General features: G+C 35.1%; 1 protein-coding gene across 1 annotated transcript in view; it reads left to right on the forward strand.

Annotated features, from left to right (window-relative positions):
• The window catches only part of MPLKIP (M-phase specific PLK1 interacting protein), a 72,593-nt gene that overhangs the window by 2,700 nt on the left and 55,203 nt on the right, over positions 1-14,690 (forward strand). The gene's annotated exons all lie outside the window — the stretch shown is intronic.

Genomic DNA, 14,690 nt, shown 5'->3' on the forward strand with positions numbered 1-14,690 from the left:
GTAATGGCCCAAGCAATGAGACCTAATTAGCTTGAGCTATGAACCTTCCCTATAATGAGAAGGGCTCCATAATCTTCAGCCCCACTAGGCCTGCCTGCATTAGAAAAGTGGTTTTCCAAAGGAAGGGATGCTACATGTGTATACCTGAATTAACTATTTCTCCCCAAATATTTTAACAAAACTAAGTCTTCTAACATTCAGGCTTTTTAGATATTTTGATATCACAACATGATGAAGATAAAGCTAGTTAAAATTCTCTTTAAACATTCCCAAAAAGAAACATCTAAAAATGAAATGGTCACACAACCTATTTGAGCCATACTCAGTTTCTTACCTCTTGGGTCTCAGAGGCAAAGAAGAAAAGGAGAGGGAAAGAGTTTAGACTAATAGAAGCTCCACGAGAGCCAGGACTATTTGTACCAATTAAAAGCTGGATGAGTTATTTAACTTCTCTATGCCTCAATTTTTTCATATGTAAAATGAAAATAGTACCCATGTCATAGAGGTGTTGTGTTTGAGGATTAAAAGGGTTTATATGTGTGCAACTTTTAGGCCAGAGCCTGGCACATAGTAAGCACTCAATAAATGGTAGCTATTACTTTCTCATTCACCCCTGTAGAGCCTCAGCTACTAGAATGATGTCTGGGGAAATAGTAGGTGCTTAATAAATATTTGGTGAATGAATGCAAGCATTCTGACTATAACTACTGTATTGCTCTGCCTTGTCTCCTGTTATAAAAGGAATAGTAAATTAGTAATTTTCCCCAGTATTTTAAAGGAAATGTCTTTATTCTCTAACATCTTTCCCAGATGATTTGAGGTCATGAAGTGTGATGAAAATTAGAGCAAATGGAATACTTTTGTAAACCTTTTAATGAATATTATAGGTAAGAAATACTATCTTTAGGAAATGGCATTTGGAAATAATTATTAAACCACCTCTTAGAGATCACTGGGTTATTGGCAAAGATGAAAAAGGAAGTCAGAAAGGATTTTGTGCCATTGTATTCATTGTATTCATAGCGTATTTGGAAGATACACAAATTGTAACAGTTCTAATGGTTTACGTGCATTTTATTTCACTGTAAGTATAATATTAAATATTTAGTTAAATGTAAAATTTCTTTTTTGCTAAGTCACCAACATCCACTTCAGAGCCGAGCTTTTCTGACTTTCCTGAGAGAAACTTTTGTCCTCAGGAAAGGTGCATTACTGTTTGGCTCTAGTTGGTAGTGTATTCAGTTAACAAAACTCTTGCGACATTGATAATTTGGTTTGTTTCTATTATTAGTCTATCTTTGTTTAGCTGAATCAAAGAATTGATCATTCTTTAAAATGAAAAATAACTGTTTTTTAGTGTTCCAAAATACACATATTTACCTCCATAGAAATGCTACATAACTTAGAAAATTTTTCAGCTAAGTATGCATCTTAAATATTCAGGTAACTAAGGAACGGAAGTTGGGTCTTCAAACAAGGGTATGTGTACTTCTGGGAGTCTTCAACCTTCTAAGGGAAATGCAGGCATAGAAAACATTCCAGATCCTCAGTTACCATATATATATACTCTTTGTTAAAATTATCTGTCTAAAGAACATTTCCATGTTCAATGGATTATGCCAGTTCTTTTTACCTTCTGCCTTTTCATTGTCACCCTCTCCCACTTTACATAATAAAACTATGGCAAACTTGTGTTTTATAAAAATAACCCTAACAATATTTCAGGTCCCACGTAGTCTTATAGAACCTTGCACTACCCCATCAAGATGTGGAGTTACAGCCCTTCCCTTTCAACCTGTTCCAGACAGACCTTTCTGACTGCCCAATTTAAGAAACTATGGTAGAAGTTAGTTTTCATTATTAGTGAAGTGTGGTCTTAGAAATGGGTTTATTGGCCCATGTGGAGATGTTCAGAATTCAGATGTGTTGTCAAGTAGGAAATAGTATGATGACAGTTTTTGTTTAATGGCCTTGACTTTTTTGTTTCCTGACTTCAAAAAACCATTTTTCCTGTGGGTGAATCATGTGAAAGTAAAGCAGAGAACAAGAACATAACATAAAGGTAAAGTTACCTTATTTTTAGGCAACAAATGATTAGATTATTTGCCTCATCTATTAGAATATTCAAAATTGGTGCAAAAGCATGATGGGTTTTGGTGAATGCTGTTAAGCAAGCTATTTTTCACCATTCTCCGTAACAGTAAAGAGCCTGATAAATATGTCTCAATCCTGTCTCAGTAGCATAATTAGCATGGTTTCAAGGAGGAAGAAATTAGAAGTTCCATGTTTATTTCTGATATGCTAATACTAGATTTTCCAGTGAAAAGATTCCGTATCAAAGGTAAGTTCATGATTATATATTTTTCAGATTCTTAGGAGAAACATTTTTATTAACCTTTGCCAGTTCATTATTAGATTCTGTAAATCCATATTAATTTTTTACCTAGCTCAGCTGTCTTCATTTCCTATTTTTTCATTCTTAACATGTATTTAGGTTTAAGTTAACATAAACTTTTTTTTTTTAAGATTTTATTTGTTTGACAGAGATCACAAGTAGGCAGAGAGGCAGTCAGATAGAGAGGGAGAAGCAGGTTCCCCACTGAGCAGAGAGCCCGATGCAGGGCTTGATCCCAGGACCCTGGGATCATGACCTGAGCCGAAGGCAGAGGCTTTAACCCGTTGAGCCACCCAGGCGCCCCCCCGCCCATGTTAAGATAAACATATTATGGGTTTTGTTGTAAATAAGACATGTAATAGTCATCAGTATACCTTGCATGTTTCCAGAACTTGCTAGTGATTCATTAACTTTTTTGCTCCTAATTTCCATGATCTAATTTTTCATCTAATCTAAGACACTATTGTATGACTCACTATTACATACCACTTAGTAAAAACACTGCCCAGTAAATTATGACATGCCATCAATTTAAGATGCATCCCAATTTCAAAAATGTTCAGATGTGTGTCTTAGTTTGATAAGATACTGCAAACAATAATCATAAAAGCAGAACATAAACTCAGGTATAGGTAAATGGAATAAATATTCCCAAAATATGTACTAGGACATAGTGCATTTAATTTTAGAAAATAAGTTTAGTTATAATTAATTCTTCCTTTTCAGATATTTATATTACATCCTAATTTCTATAAAAAACATGATTGTTTTTCAGACATAAAATTTGTAATCTATATAGAGTTATCCTCAAGAAATCTGTGCAATTTCCAATTTTGTAGAGGGTGTTTTTTACTCAGTTGTGTCTTAATTTTAAGCTCTGTCAGCAAGATGAGTAAGTGAAAAAGTTACAGATAAGTCTTACTAAACATCTTTGGTTAACTTTCCAAAGAATTAAGGAGAATGGCTTGAACAGCAAGGTCTTTAGTGAGAGTGGTTTTCAAGTTTTTGCTTTCAAAATTGAAGAAACCTCAATCAGATTGTCAATTAAAATTATTAAAAATAATTTGATGACAGACTCAGTTTATAATTTTGGCATATAACTTAAAAGGAGTCCAGGAATTGAGTAGCATCACTATAACAATTCTTTCTGTCCCTTTTTACTATATACATGTGTTTTCTTGGCGTTTATACCTCTACATAAAAAATGGTATTAAATTGAAGTCTTACTCTAGCAATGGCTAGAATTTATCCATGAGTATGAGAAAATGTAGCACTATCCATCTCATTGAGATACATTTCCAATAAAACTTGTTTTGTGTTTTTAATTTATAAAAATTAATATATTTTTTATCATTTGAATAATAATGATCCACACAGTGTTCAACACTTGGAGCTTTATGGTTGTTGGAAATGTATTTCTTTAATTTCTAAAAATATTTTTTATTTCAGTAAATATATATTTCATGTATTTTGGGACAGATGTATAATAGAGTATCAGTAAAAGACTTTGAAGCAATACACTATTGCAATGAGATAAAATTACATAGGAGAGTACAATGGAGATACAAATTGGGAATAAAATAGCATAAAATTTCTGTTAACTGTTTTAAGGAGTGATAGTGAATATCAAATTGCTGTGATTTATTGATTCAGTTGGATACCTTTGTAACGTACTAGATTTAGCTTAAAATTTCAGTATTACAGAAAGAACTTCCTTTACAGTTTTTAAGATTAGGTAAAAATGTTTTTATATTGACTTGACCGTGTAGAAGAGGTTATATTACTTTTAAAAATATTTTAGAGAATATATGACCAAAAATTTTAAAGGTCTCCAGCAGAGAAGGAAGAAAGGAAATACAATACAGCCAACTATAAATCCAAAAGAAATCAGAGAAGGAAGAAAAAGTAAAACTGACAGTAGTAAGTCCAAATATATCACAATGAATCTAAGAAAAATTTTTATTTTTCTTAGATTCATTGTGATATATTTGGACTTACTACTGTCAGTTTTCATTTTAAAGAAACATCAGATTGGATTAGGAAAATGGAATCCATCTATTTGCTTGTTTTACAAAGATACATCTAAAATAAAGGGTTATAAGGGCCTCTGGGTGGTTGTCACTTAAGCAACTGACTCATGGTTTTGGCTCAGGTCATGATTTCAGGGTCGTGAGATCAAGCTATCACGTCACACTCCATGCTGGCATGGATCCTGCTTAAGATTCTATCCCTCCCCCCAAATGTGCGCTCTCTCTCTCTCTCAAAAAAGAAAAAAAAAGTAAAATGAAAGATTATAAAAAGATTCAAATGCACAGTGGGAATTCAGCACAGCTCTACCAGGCATGGATATAGCAAGCAGATGTGGAATTTGTAAGGATAGAGAAATGGTGCACAAAACAGAGATTATAGATATTATATGTATATTCTTTTCAAGTACACACAGCATATAATAATTTCTATAAATGTTCTAAATCACAAAAAGTCTGCAAATTTCAAAGATTCGATTGGTATGCAGACCATGTTTTCTGACCAAAATGTTTGATAAATTTAAAAACAAAAAGTACCCTCCATCAAAGAATAAATAAGTCTGTGATACAGAAGACAAACTGGTGAATGTTAAGAAAGCAAAAGCCTATTTGGATAAACTAAACAAAAATTGGTTGGGGTGGGGGGGAGAAAAAATATATAATATTAACCTTGGTATAACATCAGAAACTGCAAAAAAAAAAAAAAATGACTAGAGTAGGAAAACAATAGTGATGGAATCACCAAGAAGGATAATGCAATAGTGAAATGAAATAAATCTTCATTATTGCATCACCCTTCATTTTTTTATTGCATTGCCCAGGTACTGCATCATATTTCAAGAAGGTATAAAAGAAGTCTAGAGAACATTATCCATGTAAAGTTTTTAAGCTTTTATTGAGCACAGTTAGGAATTTGTCATTTTTTATTTTGCATTCATATGGCAAAGAAAAAATTAACAGGTGTTTCATGATTGTTAGACAAATGAGCACTCTGGGTTCTAACCCTAACTATAAATTTTCAGTTGACACTATCCTAGAAAATTTTCTCAAATTCAGGAATCAATGAACATACATTTCTAAGGACAAAAGGAAATACATCATCTAGTTAGTCATCCAAAAGAAAGAACTTCATCACACAATACTATGTCATAAGAACATCTCTTGGGTTTATCAAAATTTATATGATGAGTTTGTAAGACAAACTTTAAAGGCAGGTGCATATTGAAATGACTGATTGAAATGAAGAAAATGTTATAAAAGGGAAAAATCTATTGGACTGACCATTCTGATTGGTGTTTACACATCTAAAAGTGAAAATGTTTTGCAATTATGAAGCACAGAAGATGGCCATCCTCTTCAAAAATGTGACATCAGAGTTTAAACTATATTGCATTTTCAAGATTCAAGTGTAAGAAGAACCAAAAGGAATACTAATTCAGAGTCCATTAGAGATATACTTGGAATCTGGCGTCAAGATTTATGCATTGACTATGTTCTAGGCTTTGTGACAGTTAAGGAATGTCCATTGCATTTGAGGTCCATTACCCAATATCTCATATATTAATACCATGAAAAACAGAAATAAAAATTGAATTTGCTATGTTTATATTTTTATTCTAATTTCTAGTAAAGTTGTATCTCACTGTATATTCTGTACATTTTGCTGAACTTAAAATACTTCTAAAATTAAAAGGGTCTTTTGGACCCAGATGACAAAAGACATTTATCTTTTTTCTGAAGATTAAGATGGAGAAATTACATTGCTACTGATAGAGGGTTTGAAAGTCACTCAAACATAGTATGACCAAAGCATTTGAAAACAGATGAAATGAGTAATTTTTTGGAAAAGGCCATGATCAAAATTGACTCAAACAGAATAGGAAGCCAGAATAAACCAATAGCCATGAAAGATGCTGAGTTGATAATCATTCTCCCCATAAATGGACACCAGACTTAACAAGTCTTCATGGGACACATTAATGCCTGTATCACGAAAACTTAACTAAAAAAAAAGGAAGGAGAAGAAAAAGTATCCAACACAGCCTACAATCTTCATAATAACTGATCTCCGGCCTGGCCAAGGACTATAAATGGAAACTAGTCTTTAACTTACGAATATAGTCGTTAAAAATCTTAAATAAGGTCACAATTCAGCAATTACCCAACAAGAGAAAAGTGAAGAAAAAAACTGATAGGGTGTATATCAGGATTGCACTGATGCTTTGGCATCTGAAAATTTGTTTCTGTTACACCTGATTGAAGGAGAAGATCTATACTAATAATGCACTAACGAAGACAAAGCATTTCTTAAAATTACACAAAAGTCTTTGAGAAGTGGAAACTCCGAAAGAGACCTGAGGTATGAGAGTTGTAAAGGAAGAGAAGAAACATCCTATTGCAGATGATGTCTGCGTACAACTGCAAGGGAGACAAACTTTTGAATTATTGCTCTGAATCCAAGAGCAATATACAATTACAGCATTACACCAATCAAAGATGACAGGTAAAAATGGCTCCTCCTCTATAGCAAGCTGCAATCAATCTTGTAGGGGGAAACTACAGAGAAAACTGCAAAGCATTTTTGAAGAACTTTTTAGAAAACATGAGTAAATGGAGAGTTTATTCATGGATGGAAAGATAATACTCTAAATTTGTCTGTCCTTAAATTATAAATTCAATCCAATAAAAATCTCAATCCTTACAGACCTTGCAAAATGATCCAGATATTTATATGGAAGAGGAAGTGGTCAAGATTAGTCATAATAATGTTGAAAAATGTAAGCAGACTTGCTCTACCAGATAAAGAAGCTTGTAAACATAATGACTGGTTGGCACAGGAATAAATCGACTAATGACACAAAAAAAGAGACCTCAGAAACTCACACATTTATACAAACTTGATGTATGGTTAAGATAGCATTGGAATTCACTGGGGAAGGGACAGACAATTGCTAACAAGTCAAAATATTTAGGCTTACAAAAAAGGTAAAAGTGGTTCCTTATGCCATTCAAAAGCGAATTTTCAAGTAGAATGAATACCCAAATGTGAACAGTAAAAATAAAAATAAACAGAAGAAAACATGGGCAGCAGCATTTATGAACTTGTAATAAGGAAGGATTTCTTTCCTTTTTTTTTTTTTTTGTAAGATTTTATTTATTAGGGAGAGAGCAAGCCCACAAGCCGAGGGAAGAGAAAGGCTCTCTGCTGAGCAGGGAGCCGGTCTCAGGGCTCCATCCCAGGACCCTGGGATCATGACCTGAGCTGAAGGCGGACGCTTAATAATTGAGCCACCCAGGCATCCCCAGGGAAGGATTTCTAACAGCAGATAGGGAAACCATATAAAATGTTGACAAATTTGGCTATTAAAAACTCAACAAATGGCATTATAAACAAAGTTAAAAGATGGGATTTTTTCTCTCTAAAATAAATAGCTAAACAAAATCTTAAAAGGGGACACAGGGGGTGCGTGGGTGGCTCAGCTGATTAAGCGTCTGCTCTTGGTTTCAGCGCAGGTCCTGATCTCTGTCATGAGAACAAGTGCCGCATGGGATTCTATGCTCAGCACAGAATCTGCCTGAGATTCTTTCCATCCCCTCTACTTTCCCCTCTACTTCTCCCCCTGCTCTCACTCACTCTCTAAAATAAAAGTCTTTTTTAAAAATTGGATTTTAACAATGCACATGACAAATTATATCAGAATATATAACAAATTCCTTCAATTCAGTGAAAAAGTCAAGCAACTCAATGAGCCAAGAAGACAATTATAGAAGAGCAAATCCATACGGACAATAAGTACATGAGTCCTTAGTAATTACAAGACTATCAACTGAAGTCACAGTGAGCTATCACATTGTGCTTTTATGGCAACACAAAGTGTCAGAGCATCCAGTATAAGTTCCCACAAAAAGTATAATAAGGTAGAACCACTTCGGAGAGCATTTGGCAATACAGCAAAGCTGGAGATGCTCAATAAACTCGAAACCCAGCAAATCCACATCTAGCTATTGTGGAACAAAATTAGATTATAAGTGTTAGTGTAATTCAGATTTGTCTAAAATTGTAGCTGAAATCATTAGCGACAAATCAGAAAAGGTTATAGTAGGAAAGCTTTCTGAGAGCAAAAACTACTTTGGAGAATGCAAATATGTTTAGAAAAGTTTTTTTAAAAGACTATTTGCATACCAGTTATAAATTCTAAGTTATTAAATGTTAAGTGTTTACTCAGAAGCCCAAAGACATTGCTGCAATCTTAGATTTGCACTTACTGTTGTCCTCCAAGGATTATTACATATCAACATGAGGTTATAGAAAAGTAAACTATTAAAAATACTTCTGCATAAAATTTATGTTTACTTAAGTTGTTATAGGTGAATTGGCTCACAAACTTTGTATAATAACCTGCTGACCATGATCTCATTGTTTTTACAATGAACTCCACATAAAAATATATTTAAATCTCTTACTGAATAAAATATCTGAAAACCTCCCTGAAGAAATTATTTTTAGAAATGAATTAGAGAATTAAAATATGAACTATTTTTTTTTGCAGTATGTAACCTAGATAAATACTTGTGCTTGTATTTTTGCAGAGATACATTCAAGAATGTTCTTTGCAGTGATGTTTGTAAGATCAAAAGATTGGCAATAATCTGAATGACCATCAATAGGAAAGGGATTACTTATGTAAGTTGTAAATTTGCAAAATGTAATAGAATTCAGCAGTCAAGTTAATTAGAGCTATATGACACAATATTAATAAATCCAAAATAATTTTATGGGGGCGCCTGGCTGGCTCAGTCATGTGTCTGCCTTTTGCTCAGGTCATGATCCCAGGGTCCTGGGATCAAGCCCCAAATCAGGGTCCCTGCTCAGTGGGAAGCCTGCCTCTCCCTCTCTCTCCCCGCACTGTGTTCCCTCTCTCGCTGTCTCTCTCTCTCAGTCAAATAAATGAATCTTTTTAAGAATAGTAATAATTTTATGAAAAGAAGAGAAAAAAAAAAGCTAGTGATATTCTTCACATGAAAATTTAAAAGTCTGCCAAACTAAAGTAGTATAAAAGCATGAATGAAAGTAAGAAATACTATTCATGATAGTAACGATTTGGGGGTAGGGGGATTTAGGCTTCAAATGAATTTGGGTGGATGGATAGATGAGTGTATTATAAGCTATCAAAATTTGGAAAATATTAAGATTTATTAAGACTGACTATGAGGTGTACATGTTTATTTTCCTCATTTCTTCAAAGTATTTCATAATAAAAATTCATTTGACCTCTTAACTCATTCTGTAAGCCAGAATCACCCAAATACAAAAACCAGACAGATTGCAAGATAGGAATACTGTACACCATTATCTCATGGACATAGATGCCAAAATCATTAGCAAAATATTAGCAAATTGAATCTAACAAGATATTAGAAGAGTATATACCATGAACAAGTGGGATTCCAGGTATGCAAGTCTGGTTCAGTATTCAAAAATCAATGTAATTCATCACATTAACAAGCTAAAGAAGAAAAATTATATGATCTTATCAATATATGCAGAAAGAGTATTTAACAAAATCCAGCACCCATTCATGATGAGAACTTTCAGCAAACTAGGAATAGAAAGGAACTTTGTCAATTTGAGAAAGAATATCTACAAAAACCTACAGCTAGTACCATACTTAATGAGAGAAGTACGTTGCTTTTTTTTTTTTTTAAGATTTTATTTATTTATTTGACAAAGACACAGCGAGAAAGGGAACACAAACTGGGGAGTGGGAGGAGAAGCAGGCTCCCTGCTCAGCAGGGAGCCCCATGCAGGGCTCCATCCCAGGACCCTGGGACCCTGGGATCATGATGAGCCGAAGGCAGATGCTTAGGGACTGAGCCACCCAGGCACCCCATGAGAAAATAAATTTCAGCGAAGATCTGGAACAAGGCAAGGATGTCCCCTCACATCATGGCTTTTCAGTGTACTGGAAGTCCCCCCAAAAAAGGAAATTAAAGGTATACAAATTGAGAAGAAATTAAACCCTATTCACAAGTGACACTATTGTGTATGTAGAAAATCAAAATTAAAAAATAAACAACTGAGGGGGCGCCTGGGTGGCTCAGTGGGTTAAAGCCTCTGCCTTCGGCTCGGGTCATGATCCCGGGGTCCTGGGATCGAGCCCCGCAACAGGCTCTCTGCTCAGCAGAGAGGCTGCTTCCTCCTCTCTCTCTCTCTGCCCACCTCTTTGTCTACTTGTGATCTCTGTCTATCAAATAAGTAAATAAAATCTTAAAAAAAAAATAAACAACTGAAGTAAGCAATTACAAAAGGATTGAAGTATACAAAGTTAATATCAAAATTAATTCCTTTCTTATTTACAGCAACAAACAATTAAAATTTGAACCCAAACCACTGGGGTGGAGCGCCTCAGTGGCACAGTCGGTTGAGCAGTCAGCTCTTGGTTTCAACTCAGATTATGATCTCAGGGTCGTGAGATTGAGCCCCAGGTCAGGCTCCACACTAAGTCTGCTTGGGACTCCCTCACCCTTTGCCTACCCACCTCCACCCCTGCTCCTTCTCTCCGTCTCTCTCTCTCTCTCTCTAAATAAATCTTTTTTAAAAATCCGAAACAGCCTACATTAGCACCTAACAAACAAACAAAAAAAAAACCTCAAGGATAAATCTAACAAAATACATGCAAGATCTCTATGAGGAACACTACGATACTGGTAAAAGCAAAGTAAGTGGAGCTATGCCATGTGCACAGGAAATCTCAATGATGTCATGATGTCAGTTCTTCCTAGGTCGATTTATAGATTCAGTCCAATCCCAATCAAAAACTTGAGGTAATTTTGCAAATACTGACAAATCAATTCTAAAGCTTAATTGAATTTCATAGGCAAAAGACCAATTGTAAAGTTTAATTATAAAAGCAAAATAGCCAACACAATATTGAAGAAGAACATAGCTGGAGAACTGGCACTATCAGACTTCAAGACTTCCTACAAAGCTGCAGTAACCAGGACCATGTGGTATTGGTGGAGGAGCAGACTGCCAGGTCAGTGGAGTACAGTCACAGAGTACAGAGTGCAGACTGTACAGAGTACAGTCACCAGAAACAACCAGCACAAATATACTCGACTGATCTTTGATCAAGGATCAAAGGCAATTCAGTGGAGAAAGGACAGTCTTTCAGCAAATGGCACTAGAACAACTGGAAATCTGCAGAGCATAAAAAGTGAATCTAGAAGTACATCTTTCAAAAAAACGTTAACTCAATCATAGACCTACATGTAAAACAAACCTATAAAAGAAGATAACAGAAAATCTAGGTAACTGTGGTGATGTCTGTGGTGATGAATTTTCTAAATACAACACTAAAAGCATGATCCATAAAAGAAAAAGTAAGTTAAACTTCATTAATACTGAAAATTTCCCTTCAAGACAGTGTTCAGAGAATGAAAAATCAAGCCACGGATGGAGAAAAACATTTGCAAAACAGTGAGAGGCTGTTAAAATGGTTAATCCAATGGCTGAAATCCAAAACACTGAACACTAAATGTTTGCAAGGCCCCGGAGCACCAGGAACCTGCAGGCATTGCTAGGGAGAATGCAAAATGGTGGCAATTTCTTAAAAAACTAAATGATCTCATACCAAATGATCCAGCAGTGACGTTCCTTGGCATTTACAAAAATGAGGTGAAAACATGTCCACACAAAAACCTGCATATCCGTATTTATAACAGCTTTATTCACAATTGCCAAAACGTGGAAGCAACCCCATGCCCTTCAATAGGTAACAAACTGTGGTACATCCATACACTGAAGTTATGCAGCAATAAAAAGAAATGAGTTACCAAGTCATGAGAAGTCATGAGAAAATTTAGAAGCATATTGCTAATGGAAAGAAGTAAATCTGAAAAGCCTGACACCCTATCGTTCCACCAATGTGCCATTCTGGAAAAAGCAAGACTATGAAGACCGTTAAAAAGACGAGTGGTCATCGAAGTTGGGAGGGGTTTGTGGGTGGAGGGAGGCGTGAGTAGTTGAAGCACGGGGGATGTTTAGGGCTGTGGAACTATTGTGTTACTCTGTATGGTGCTGTTAATGGTGGATACGTGTCAGTATATATTGACCCACACCCACAGCATGTACAGCACAAAGAGCGAATTCTAATCTATGACCTTATATGTTAAATAATGTGTTGATAATGGCTCATCAGCTATAAAATATGTACCACACTAATGCAAGATGTTAATAGCAGGGGAGATGGGGGTAAAGGGAGGATGAAGGGGTATATGGGAACTTTCTGTGTTTTCAACTCATTTTTCTGTAAACCTAAAGTGAGAAAAATAAAGTCTGTTAATTTAATTTTTTTTTTTTTTACTTTGACTTCAGTGTGGAAATGAGTTGATAGATTCTCGAAAACCATTTAGTAAGCCACTAAGTTAATCAGGGTCAGAGATGGTCATGAATTGCATTAAGATAGCAACAGTGGAGCTGGAAATGGATGGATTCCAGGAATAAGGAGGTTTACGGTATTAGTCCTACAGCTTCTGTGTGAGAGAGGTATTATTTCTTGTTTTTCTCTTAGTCCTATTACCTTATATATAATCTGTGTTAAATGTTTGTAAATGCATAGAATTGTCACTGGACCACCTTAACTCTGTATACCTTTAAATATACATTTGTGAAAATAATTGGACACAAAGTGGTTTTCCAAAAACATGGATATAGTAAATACTTCAATGGGCCCTCAACTTTCCTTCACCTTCCATTGGTAGAAAGCTGTTTTGCTTTTTTTAATGCTCTGACTCCTTTGGACCCAGTTTCTGAATCAAAATCTGGTTTTCCCAATTAGGTACATTTGCCCCAAGATTTAGGAAGCAGAAGTAAGTCGAGTCCGTAGTCAGCATTTTCTGGCTCTTGCCACTGGTTAGAAGGATTGTGGTTTTCAATAGAGATTTGGGGGGGTTAAATGCTAGCTTTTTTTTTTCCGAAATTTTTTTTATTTAATTTCTTTTCAGTGTTCCAGAATTCATTGTTTATGCACCACACCCAGTGCTCCATGCAATACATGCCTTCCTCAATACCCACCACCAGGCTCACCCAAACCCCATCCCCCTCCCCTCCAAAACTCTCAGTTTGTTTCTCAGAGTCCACAGTCTCCCATGGTTGGTCTCCCCCTCCGATTTCCCCCCATTCACTTCTCCTTTCTTCTCCTAATGTAGAGAAACTAGTCGCTTTGTAAGTTTGTACGAAATGCCTGATGCAGAAATGCAATGATGCCAGGTTTTCCCATTTTTCAAATGATTCCTAGAATCTGAACTTTTTTACAAAAACCCTCCCAGTTTCAAATTAATTAGGTGTTTAAACATTTTATGTAAAAGAAAACCACCTATAAGCTGAATCCCAACCTTGGCTCATCAGTTTATGACCTTTGTTCTAAGCAATCAGCAGAGAAATGTATACGTGTTGTCCCTTAGTAAATGCTTTTAATGTCACTCAGTAAATGCTGGGCCAGGGATTGGGGGAGGTCACTTTTTAAGCTAGGATTAGAATCTATTAAGTAACTTCTCTGAGTAATTCCCAAATATGTAGATATAAAGGAATTCTCGTTGGTTGACATTCTACATGTTACAACCAGTTTTGTAATTCAACGAAGTTTAATGGATGACTGTGATTTTTTTTCTTTAATTAACATCACTACATGAGCCTATAGAACGTGTGATGAAATTCCTGTTGAAAGATAATACTGTATTATGAATCCTGAATTTAAAACAATGACAAATTTAATCTCATACTTCGGGACTATGTACTATGCTATAGTCATTTTAAATTCATAATCCTCAAAAATGAATTGGACCAAAAATCAAGACTATAGGGAATAGATGTTAACAAAATAAAAGTTTGCACGTTGCTAGAGTTTTCTCTCAAAAGCCACATGTTTTTCATGCCTACACAAAATTCTGTACATTGTCATGAGCTAAGTGTTTATCACTTTCAGCTATTTGGCATTTATTAAGCAAAAAGTTTTGGTGTCTCAGTCTAGGCCTTGAATGGTTCAATTACCTAACTGAACAAGGCAAATTAAAATAACTAAGGTTGAGCTATTTTTTTGTTTTGTTTTCTTCATCATGGATAAGTCATAGGACAGCAGTTCTGGTTAATGTTTGCTACTTCTGATGATAGAAATAACGTACATTCCTTATGAAAAATCCCAACAATTCAGGATTGTATAAAGTAGGATGTGAAAGTCTTGTGACTCCAGCCCAGTTAGTGGATGAAA

The sequence above is a fragment of the Martes martes genome (genome assembly GCF_963455335.1).
Source record: "Martes martes genome assembly, chromosome: 11".
Lineage (NCBI taxonomy): Eukaryota > Metazoa > Chordata > Mammalia > Carnivora > Mustelidae > Martes > Martes martes.